The following is a 12485-nucleotide window of genomic DNA, read 5'->3' on the forward strand; positions in this document are numbered from 1 at the left end:
ATCACAGAACACTGAGCCAATCACAGCGCAATGCTTCATATTTTCTGCTGGCTTGCCCCACCACCACAGAAAGCACTGAGCTAGGCTGAAACACCTGCATTTTGGAGTTCGCTTACTCAAGAAAACAAAAAAGAGACCATGTTTGTATGCAGCTTTATTAACTCAATGATATATATATTGTTTTACCCCTGTTTACAAACTGATATGTGACACGTGTTAACGGCAAAATAACATGCAAAACATGCAAGCCCATTTGCTAAAAATGTGGGGCTCTGCACCAGCAACTCTGAATGACTGTTGACCACTGTGTTCATGTGATATCTATGTGAGAGGGACTAACAAAATCAATGGGGGCCTCCTGGAGGTCAGGTCCCCTGAGCACATGCCCTGCATGCCCGGTTGGTAATTTGCTAATGACAAGATTTAGATAGCTGGCTAGACTAGCTTACCAAGCAATCAGCAACAAAAAATTGCTGACATGAGCTAATTTAGTGACTGACATAGCAAGTGGAAAATGTTAAGAAAAGACAATCAAGTCTATGCCATTGCACAAATTATTACATGGCCCATGTGCCAACTCTGCCCTAATTCCTCCAATGCCATAATCCTTTCAAAAGACCCAAAGGATGGTATATAAGCCCTAGGGTAGTTGAGAAGAATGGATAGGACTTCAGCAGTCAACTTCAGGAACTCCTGTTAACCAGTCCAGGAAGGCAGAGCGAGGAGTGTTTGTTGCCAGGGGGAACGATGATACAATGAGAGAATCAGGCTCCGCCTACACTAACAGCAGTCACACCGAAGGTACAGTACATTTTGTACAGTTTAGTGCCTTGGTTGATATCATTTGGTAGTATTGAAAGAGCCTAATTCTGTGCATTCCCCAAAATATTGTAGTTATTGTAGAATTACAGAGGGTAATGGTCAGAGGTGGGACCAAGTCATTGTTTACAAGTCTCAAGTCTTAGCACTCAAGTCCCAAGTCAAGACAAGCAAGCCCGAGTCAAGTCTCAAGTCAAGACCAACAAGTTTCAAGTCAAGTCTCAAGTCCTAAACTTTGAGTTTCGAGTCCTAAACAAGTCATAAAGTGCTCTTCACCAAACGTAATACCATTTCATATTTTTAACAAGAGTAATAGTTAGTATATTACAGTTATGCAAATCATGAATGCTTTTAATATATATATATATATATTTATTACTTTCCAAATAAACTCTATATTTCCATGGAAATACATGGGTAGCCATGAGAAGGACCCTGTCTGCTATATTAGCCACGACTTACCGTTCTTTGTGCAGCTTTAAATGTCGAACAAAGTTGGAAGTTGTTGCGCCTCTGTCTAATTTTCTTCACGCATGTTTTGCAAGTTGCAGTCTTGCAGTCAAGTTGTAGTCTTTATATCTGAAAATAATAATATTGGGTATCTTTCCAAGGGCTCCATCTGAATTCACCCGCCGACGTTCCTCTGCACTGCCACGCGCAACTTTTTCTCAGCTGGCACAATTTGATTGGCTGCTGCCCAATTCAAACTGTAAACCCTTAAATGAAGAGTTGTTTCGCTGCACACTTTTTTGAATAGCATAATTTTTTATATTTGGCCTTGGGGAGGGTATCAAGTCAGTTCGAGTCAAAAGGCTCAAGTCCAAGTTAAGTCACGAGTCATTGGCGTTAAAGTCAAAGTCGAGTTTCGAGTCATCATATTTGTGACTCGAGTCTGACTCGAGTCCAAGTCATGTGACTTGAGTCCACACCTCTGGTAATGGTTTTAAACTAAATTGATGTTGCTAAATGTCTTTTGTTGCAGTGTAGTCTTGTATAAGTTATTTCACAAACAGCAGACCTGCCATTTGTAACTGGCACTGGCAGTACGCACAATACATTTTGTTGTATAATATTTCAAGACTTTGAATGATCTTCGTGGTCATTGCCTCAGCCTGGAGACAAGTCCTACATGATTACTCTCATGATTACATGCTGCTTCCTCCTCCTGGCCGTAGCAAGCAACCATGTTGTTGAATACAGTAATGGTCAAGTGTACCTTTTGGAAATGTATATTACAGGGATAAATCTAACCATTTGCTATTCCTTCTGAATGGCCACAGGTTACCGCACAGCAGAAAGGCTGAAAATGAAAAATTAAGTGTCCAGGATGGTTGTTGTCATGATTATCACTTTCTGTGTATGCTGGGGAACTTATACCTGCTTTGCTGCGGCTAACCCTGGGTATGCTTTCCACCCTCTGGCTGCCACAATCCCTGCCTACTTTGCCAAGAGCACCATGTTACGTTCCCCAGTTTATGTGTTGTAGTTTGTGTATTTGCATGTGTTTATTTCAGGAAATGGCTTCCTGAAATCTCTCAAGCAGCTGATTGGTCGACTCCATGGCTAATTGGAGAGCTGACCCCGCCCCCTCGTCAAGACGCAGCTGTCTCCAATTACCCATTCATTCTGAAGCTATATAAATGCCAGTGTTCTGTTCAGGAGGGAGAGATTTTGCTGGGGAGGTCATTGCAGAGATTTTGCTGGGGAGGTCATTGCAGAGATTTTGCTGGGGAGGTCATTGCTGGGGAGGTCATTGCTGGGGAGGTCATTGCTGGGGAGGTCATTGCTGGGGAGGTCATTGCTGGGGAGGTCATTGCTGGGGAGGTCATTGCTGGGGAGGTCATTGCTGGGGAGATTTGGTATGTTTTGTGAGTTTGCTGCTCAGATAGAGCTTATTTGATGTCCTTTGTTTCTTAGTTTGTTAATTTGTTTAATATTCTGTTTCATTTGTTCCCAGGGGGGAAGGGGAAGGCACCTAGGGAGTGCTTAGGCAAGAGGCCCGCGGGCATACATATACCCGTAGCACATTCGCTGTCTAGGCACACTAGGTAAGACCTGGGTGGACCAACCCCTTGTATTTTGGTTAGGGCACCAGGTGGTGCTAAATTAGGTAAGTAGTGGGTAGGCAGGTAAGATAGGAGAGGGGGGGCTTTAAGATTTACTTTCTTTGCTTTGGTTCCGTCCAGCCTGTGTGAAGGAATAAAGTCCTGGTAAACGGTACCACATTCTGCCTGTTGTCATTCTTTCTTGCACCCACAGTCCATACCTTTTTCACTTCACGGAGAGTTTAGTTGTAGCAGGGTGTTGCGTTCCCTCTTCATAGAGGCATGCGTAACACACCACCATCTACAATCCAGGTATATATGTCTTTTTTCTTACCGATTTCATGTTACAAAGCTCTAACAGTACACATTTTTCTAAATGTTTCACAAATGCCTTTCTTGTGTACTTTTATTTTAAAAAGCATCAGATGACAATGTGTTCGCTCACTCTGTAAATAGACATTCAATTTCAAAGTCTTATGTTGAATTATTCCTCTCTCTCCAGTTCCGTACTTGCACCATGCAGCTCTTTGGCAGAAGATGTCTCTGAAGTGTCTACAATAAAAACAAAGATTTCCTCTGTGGCACCTGCATAAACCCCAGGCGACCTCTTGGAAACAAATGTACAGTACATCCTCTTGTGTTTCTTAAAAGAATTTCCCACAACTTTTTAGGAAATTATTAAGCTTTAACTCATGTACAATGTGTGTAAAAAAACCTTACCCACACAACCTAAATTGATATGGACCAACCCTAGGAGTTTTTTGACTGTTGTGGTAAATTATGGGAATATGTGTGTGTATATATAGTACTACTATCAATGTCTCTTCAAGTGGTAAAGAAAAAGTTGCCATCTTGGAAGGCATTCCCTTCACTCTTCAGTGGCTAAACTAGACAGCATCACTGCTAAGGAGAACTGAAATAAACTGCCATTGGAAATCTGATAATTTCAAAACTATGTGAACAATTTATGGTTTCAAAGCCTCTCACTTTCAAAGTAACTTGTGAGGTAAACATTTTGTAGCCCTCTTGCAAAAACAAACACAAAAATAATACATGATAATTGTGTATAAATGTATTTAACAATGGTTTTTTTCTGCTTAAAATAAACGTCATGCATGCAGCAAAATGAAAATACCTTCTGGTCTCACTTTCTATGTTTTTCAACTGTTTATTCACTGCTACCTGTTATGAATGTTTAAAGACCAAACTCACATGACACACCCCATATGAACTCTCTTGTAAAGCAGATAGGATAGAGATTATCTCTCCAATTAGCCTAAAGACCCAAAGTGATCCACTTTCCTCATTATTGGTTTGTATTTACAGCATGAAAAGCTTGAGCATGGAATTGTATTACTGTATTGTCAAAATACATTTTCTCTAAGAATAATTGTTAAAGTCAACTATTTTCTTACATGAAAAGGATAAGCAATTTCGCCTGAATGCTGAGGAACGCGACACCAAAAGCACTTCTTATCCAAGAAGGATTAACCTTAAATTCAAACCTTGGTCTTCAGTTCTTCCGGGTCAGCGTACAGTAATTGAACTTTGTGTGTGTGTGAAACCATTTCTGATTTAGATCTTAATCTCGATGAGGACGTAGCTGTAATAAAACCCCACAGATTGGGGTACACAATTTTGTTGGTTGCTAACACCACAACAGGTGAAGAGCAAGAGAAGCAAACCAGAAGACAGAAAAAGCTGGCAACAGTTAAGGCCAAAAACACAACTGTGGCAACAAACAACTGGCAAGGTGAAAATTTTAGAACAATTTAATGACTGAAAGGGATATAATATTTTGTCTTTTTGATTAGCATATTCTTCAGATTCCTTGGCAGAGGGTTGGGGAAATGCAGCTTATGCAGCCAGGCGACATAATGAAGAGACAAGAGAATCGTCCTTCACCTACACCAATAGCAATAACACCAAAGGTGGGAAAGAACAAGCAACTGCTTCTGCCTTTATTGCAACTTCCAAATCATATATTTTATTTTATTTAAATCATGAGGTTGTTTCCTGTATGTATTGATGTTATATACAACATGGATGGCATAAGTGAACTTGTGCTTCATACATAATGTTAATGAATTAATATTATTGTTGTAATTGGCATTGCTTTTGCATCTTCACTGATCATTTAAAAGCATGTAGCTCATCTAACCAGGCAATTGCACCTGTCATTTTCTTCTTCTGACAAAATTATTTTCTATTTTTTTTTCTCAGATCCCTTTGAGGGCCCCAACTATCACATTGCTCCAAGATGGGTGTACAATGTTTCAACACTTTGGATGATCATAGTGGTCATCCTCTCAGTCTTCACCAATGGCCTGGTACTGGTGGCCACTGCAAAATTCAAGAAGCTCCAACACCCTCTCAACTGGATCTTGGTCAACCTTGCTATTGCTGACATTGGGGAGACACTTTTGGCTAGCACCATCAGCGTTATCAACCAGGTTTTTGGCTACTTCATTCTGGGACACCCAATGTGTGTCTTTGAGGGATTCACTGTCTCCACTTGTGGTAAAATGCAGTTTTACATGGACAACAATTTGATCTAATATTTAACAAGGAAATTCTACATTTCTACATAGTGTTGAGAAATAGTATTTGGCAGTTGCTAGAGCACCATAACAATAATCAGAATGTCTCTTTTGTATAATGTAAATGTAAATCTTATACAGGTATTGCTGCTCTATGGTCTCTGGCTGTCATCTCCTGGGAGAGATGGGTGGTGGTGTGTAAGCCCTTTGGAAGTGTCAAGTTTGATGACAAATGGGCCATGGGAGGCATTATCTTCTCCTGGGTCTGGGCTGCTTTCTGGTGTTCTCCCCCATCTTTGGCTGGAGCAGGTGGGGATTTCTCTTCTTATTGCACAGACGATTCAAGTTCAAAACATGTCATTATTTAACCAATTCTCTATCTCTCTCTCCCTCCACCAGGTACTGGCCTCATGGCCTGAAGACTTCATGTGGACCTGATGTCTTCGTAGGTAATGAGGATCCTGGAGTCAAGTCCTACATGATTGTTCTCATGATTACATGCTGCTTCTTCCCCCTGTTCGTGATCATCTTCTGCTACATCTTCGTTTGGCTCGCCATCCGTGCTGTAAGTGATATTTTAAATATACTATAATGTAGCAAGCAGCAATGTTGGTAAATACAGTAATGGTCAAGTGTACCTTTTGAAAAGGCATATCAGAGGGATAAATCTAACCATTTGATATTCCTTCTGAATGACCACAGGTTGCTGCACAGCAGAAAGACTCTGAGTCAACACAGAAAGCTGAGAAGGAAGTGTCCAGGATGGTGGTTGTCATGATTATAGCTTACTGTGTATGCTGGGGACCTTATACCTGCTTTGCCTGCTTTGCTGCGGCTAACCCTGGGTATGCTTTCCACCCTCTGGCTGCCGCAATGCCTGCCTACTTTGCCAAGTGCGCCACCATCTACAATCCAGTTATATATGTCTTCATGAACAAACAGGTAAATCTTAACAAGATTCTCAAATCTCTTACCGATTTCATGTTACAAAGCTCTAACAACACACATTTTTCTAAATGTTTCACAAATGCCTTTCTTGTGTACATTTATTTTATTTGAAAAAGCATCAGATGACGATGTGTTCGCTCACTTTGTAGATAGACATTCCATTTCAAAGTCTTCTTATGTTTAATTATCCCTCTCTCTCTTGGTATGGAGTCTGTAAATGTAAAGGATTATACAGCGGCATTGGATTGGTCATACCAATTGAAGTGGCCGTAATCTTGATCTTAGAAACTAAAGTGGATGGAAAGGTGACCCGTACTGGCCGGTTAAGTCACACCTTATGCAAGTATGCTTGATCTGAAAAGTCATTAGTCATTCCATTTTTGGACACGTGTGCCCTCAAGATTTTGACAAAAAATGGTCTGGTCTGTTTACCAGGCAGTGATCATCTTAACTCTCCTCAACAGCTGCAAGACCTTGACCATCTACAGTCCCCACATCCATAGCCGCGGGAAGTAGAGGGGCTGAGTTGAGGCACTCCCCTGAAAACCCTGGATAAAAAATAAAATATATGTTTTTCACAAAAGTAGTGCACTGGGCCTTTAATAGTCCTTTTCTTTGTATGGTTGACTGCACCGGGGCCACTGCTCTACAAACGGCTACAATGATTAAATAAAGACTGTAATGAAAAAGTACAGTATTAACCCTACTCAGATGGAGGACACAAGTAGCAGTCAGATGTCTTTGTCTTGTCCTGTCCCAGGTATATATAGTTTTTCTTCGTGTATATATTTTTAAGATTTAAAAATATATATATATATTTTTTACCCCTTTTTTCTCCCCAATTTCGTGGTATCCAATTGTTTAGTAGCTACTATCTTGTCTCATCGTTACAACTCCCGTACGGGCTCGGGAGAGACGAAGGTTGAAAGTCATGCGTCCTCCAATACACAACCCAACCAAGCCGCACTGCTTCTTAACACAGCGTGCATCCAAACCGGAAGCCAGCTGCACCAATGTGTCGGAGGAAACACCGTGCACCTGGCAACCTTGGTTAGTGTGCACTGCGCCCGGCCCGCCACAGGAGTCGCTGGTGCGCGATGAGACAAGGACATCCCTACCGGCTAACTAGCTACTAGCTAGCAATCAGTTAGCCACTGCTAGTGGTCATCACCGTTAACTCAGACATCAGCCAGCCTCAGCACGGTCAATTCCTGCCAGTCTGCACAGCGCGATATCAACGCAGAGCATATCGGACTGCTTTTTCTCTACCACATCTCCGGATTCCTACCTCAAGCTCTGAACCTTTACACCGGATCATCGCAGTTAGCTTGCTGCTATCCGAGTGGCTACTCATGGCTAACGTCTCTGTCCCAAAGCAAGCACCAGTTCGCCTGGAGCTAGCCTGGGGCTAGGCTAATCTCCCGGCTAGCCGAAGAGATCCATCAGACAATTCCTGGGCTTTAATACCTCTTTTGCCAATTGGCCTGGACCCTTTGCTGCTGATACGGAGCCCTGCTTATCCATCACGACTGGTCTGCCGACGAAACCGTTCGAGGGGGTTTCAACAGGCTCTTCTGTTGCGACGTCCCCCTGAGGCCCATCCTCTAGCCTGCTAGCCCCGGCCTGCTAGCTGTCTGAATCGCCATGTCTTCAGCTCCCTAGCTACTCACTGCACCATATGATCACTCATATATCACACATGCCTCTCCCTAACGTCAATATGCATTGTCTATTGCTGTTTTGGTTAGTTATTATTGTCTTATTTCACTGTAGAGCCTCCAGCTCTGCTCAATATGCCTTAGCTATCCCTTTTGTTCCACCCCCCACACATGCGGTGAACTCACCTGGCTTAAATAGTGCCTCTAGAGACAAAACATTTCTCATCATCACTCAATGCCTAGGTTTACCCCCACTGTACTCACATCCTGTTACGGAGTATAGTTGATATGTATTCGACTAGCCGGACTGTTCCCCGGACTCCATATGTAGGGATTTGTACAATGAACAAACAAGGCTATTTAACTTGACATTGGTGTCCGTCTTTATTCCTTTATCCAACATATCATACTGAAACATGGTATCAGAAGTGGCTTGGAAAACACACATTTGTTATTTTTGTAGCTAAGTACAGTATAGGCGCAGTTACGTTCCATATGCGAACACACGCCGTTTCCTACGCACAACACTGATCACCTCGTTGTTAGCTGGCTAGCTAGCATCACTACCTACCTCGATGACTGAAGGCAAAGAAATATCCTATTCCATCGCTATGGCAGCGAACATTCCGCCACCAAATCCCATGGTTCTCACAGGGGACTGGAATATTAATTGGGACAACTTCAGGGATGAATTCGAGGACTATGCGCTGGCGACCGGTCTACATTAGAAACCCAACCAGGTACAAGCAGCAACTGGGCAGGGAATGCAGGCATATCTACCGGCACAATCTCACCCTCACAGCACGACAACAGTGTGATGCAAAGGCTATATTGGATACATTGGAGAATTACTTCAAACCCGCCAGAAACTTCATTAACGAGCAGTTCATTTTCGGAAGCTGCAAACAGGAAGAGGGTGATTCAGTACACAACTTTGTAACCCGTTTGAGAGAGAAATCCGCCACTTGTGAATACGGGGGATTGAAAGATGAATTGATTCGTGACAAAATAGTACTGGGAATTGCAAATGAGGATACGCGCCGGCGTCTACTGAGAGAGAGAGAGGCTTAACATTAGTAACTGCCATGGAAATGTGCCGCACTGCTGAAGTCACTGACATGAGAATGAGAGCAATGGAAATCGAAACCCCACACTCCAACGTTGATACTGTTCACACTGTTGCTAGGCAGACATACAGACAAAACCAATCGAGGCAGAGTAATTCAACACAAACGGTAAACACACAGAGCCCCGTAGCATGTAAATACTGTGGGAATACACACACACGTGGCAAATAGCACTGCCCTGCCTACGGAAAACCATGCAGATCTTGTGGAACTAATAATCACTTTGCAAAAGTGTGTCTCAAAAGCACAAGAAGGGTGAGTGAGGGCTGTGTTGATGATGTCACTCAATGTTCAGAGCTGAACAGTGAAAGTGACATTTACATGCATGAATCCATTGGGGCTGTACACTCAAGAGGGAAGTAATGGTTTGTGACACTACGATTACACAACAAGCAACAACAATGTCAACTGCATTCCGGTGCTACATGCAATGTAATGAGCTACAAAGACAAAATCAATCTGGCACCTGACACACATCTATTGCCCAGCGATACTAGACTAAAGCTGTACTCAGGAGAGCTAATGAGCTCTATAGGCACCTTTGAGACCGAATGTGTTATTTGGGGACGCAAACACAAGCTGGAGTTTGAGATTGTGAAAACCAGTCAACATCCTCTCCTCTCAGGCTTTACATGTGAACGCCTGGGACTGGTGCAGTTCACTGTACCAAATGACCTGCACATTGTGGATCATCTCCAGCATGGACCCCTGTCCAAAGAACAACTACTCATCAGATATGATGATGTATTCAACATGCCCGTTGAATCTGTGCCTGGGGAGGTACACTTTGAAGTGGATGAGAGCATCACTCCAGTCCAGTGTGCTCCTCGCAATGTGCCCATTGCAATGAAAGTGGCTGTGAAGGCCCAGCTGGACAAGTATGAGGCCGATGGCCACATGACATCTGTGACTGAACCAACTGACTGGATCAGCAATATGGTCATAGTGAAAAAAACAGAGAAGCTGAGGGTCTGCATCGACCCAAAGCATCTGAACCAAGCACTGAAACAATCCCACTACATCATGCCGACACTAGACAATGTCCTCTATAAGCTTCCCAAGGCCAGGATTTTCACCTTGGTGGATGCCCGAGATGCATTCCTTCAATGCAAGCTGGACGAAGAAAGCAGCTTCATGACTACGTTCTGGACCCCCTGGGGTCGGAAACGCTGGCTCAAGCTCCCGTTTGGTGTCTCAGTGGCGCCTGAGATATACCAACGCAAGCAGCACAAGTTACTGACTGGGCTCAAGGGCATTGAACCCATCGCTGATGATGTCCTGATCGTAGGCAGTGGTGACACAGACGAAGAAGCAAAACGCGAACCTAGGATAGGATAAAGTAATCCTTCTCACCCCCCCCCCCCCTTTAATGATTTAGATGCACTATTGTAAAGTGGCTGTTCCACTGGATGTCAGAAGGTGAATTCACCAATTTGTAAGTCGCTCTGGATAAGAGCGTCTGCTAAATGACTTAAATGTAAATGTAAATGAATGTGAAGCTCCTGGCACTGATGGAGTGCTGCCGATCAGTTAAGCTTCATCTTGGCCTGAAGAAGCTGCAGTTCAAGGTGAAAGACGAAAGGCCTGAAGCCGGACCCAGACAAGGTCAGAGCGATCCTCAACATGCCAAACCCGTCTGATGCAAAGGGGGTACAGCTTCTTATCAGCTTTGCAAACTATCTTGCAAAGTTCATGCCACACCTATCAGCAGTCTGTGAGCCTCTGTGCCGGTTGCTGGACAAAGACACACCATGGCACTGGCTACCCAAGCACGAGGCCGTAATGCAGGAAATGAAATCTCTGGCTTCATCCATGCCAGTGTTGCGCTACTACGACGTCATGAAGCCTGTCACAATCCAGAGCGACTCCAGCCAAAGGGGACTTGGATGCTGCCTTATGCAGGAAGGCCAGCCCATTGCGTTTGCCTCGAGAGCACTCACCCCACCGAACAAAACTATGCACAAATTGAGAAAGAGTGCCTCAGTATTGTCGATTCCATCACTACTTATATGGGCGAGAGCTGGCCACCGCTGAAACTGACCACAAACCACTCATTGCCATATTCAGTAAACCTCTCCTCAACGTGCCCAAGAGGCTTCAAAGCATGCTCCTGACTCTGCAAAACTACAGCCTGAAGGTAATTTACAAGCCAGGACCAGAGATGTACATCAGCTACACACTGAGCAGGGCAACAACACAATGTACAGGCAGAGGCACTGTCTATCAGCGGCAGGCCATCTGTTCGCTACAGCAGGAACAACAAGATGTTCAACAGATCAATCAGGCAGACTACTTAAACGTCACAGATCACCACCTAGCCCAGATCAGGCAACACACTGACAAGGACGAACACCTACAGTCACTGAAGTCCATGGCTCTCACAGGTTGGCCGTACCTAAGATCAGCGTGCAAAATGGCGTCTTGTTCAGAGGTCAGAAGGTCATTATTCCCAAATCACTATGTCCAGAGAATCTTACCCGCATACACTCCAGTCACGTTGGAGGTGACGCATGCTACCTCCAGGCTCGTGAAACATTATACTTGCCAAACATGCAAGCAGAAATGAAAGACTTTGTCAGCAACTGTACTACATGCAACGAGTACTCTGATGAACAGCAAAAGGAAACCATGATGTCAAACGAACTTCCCACAAGGGCCTGGCAAATCGTCAGCATGGACTTATTCAGCCACAGACAAAAGGACTATCTTCTCATCGTTGATCACTACTCTGACTTTTGGGAAATGGAACTGCTCCCTGACTTGTCTGCAGAGACAGTCATAAAGCGCTGCAAGGCACAGTTTGCAAGGCAAGGTCAGCCTGACAAGGTAATCATGGACAATGGCCCACAATTGACTGCACAGTTCAAGCGTTTCGCCTCAGAATGGGAGTTTGACCACGTGACCTCCTCTCCAAGACACCCAAAAGCAAATGGCAAGACAGAATCAACTGTCAAGATTGCAAAAAACCTGTTAAGCAGGGCCTTGTGCGACAGCAACGACCCATGGAAAGTGATCTTACAGTGGAGGAACACACCCACCGAAAACATGGACAGCAGCCCAGCACAACGACTTCTGTCCAGACGTCTGAAGACTACCATCCACGGAGCTAACAAGTTACTTGAGCCCTGCGTCATGGTTGGCGTCACGGACAAACTGCGTCACAGAAAGCAGCTCGATAAGTGCTTCTACGACCGGACTGCTCGAGACCTACCAGAGCTGGAGGTGGGTGAAACGATAAGGATGAAACCACTGCCGGGAGACCACACAGGACTTTGGAGGCTGGGCACATGCCTGCAGAGAGTTGCACCACGTTCTTACCTGATGGATGTTGGTGGCTCCCTCTATCGT

At 44.1% G+C, this 12485-nt stretch overlaps 1 pseudogene; it reads left to right on the forward strand.

Moving 5' to 3' along the window:
- The first annotated feature begins 719 nt into the window (after positions 1-719).
- Positions 720-6868, forward strand: LOC135541618 (red-sensitive opsin-like; annotated as a pseudogene).
- The last annotated feature ends 5617 nt before the right edge of the window (positions 6869-12485 follow it).

This window comes from Oncorhynchus masou, chromosome 6, assembly GCF_036934945.1.
Source record: "Oncorhynchus masou masou isolate Uvic2021 chromosome 6, UVic_Omas_1.1, whole genome shotgun sequence".
In the NCBI taxonomy this organism is placed as follows: domain Eukaryota; kingdom Metazoa; phylum Chordata; class Actinopteri; order Salmoniformes; family Salmonidae; genus Oncorhynchus; species Oncorhynchus masou.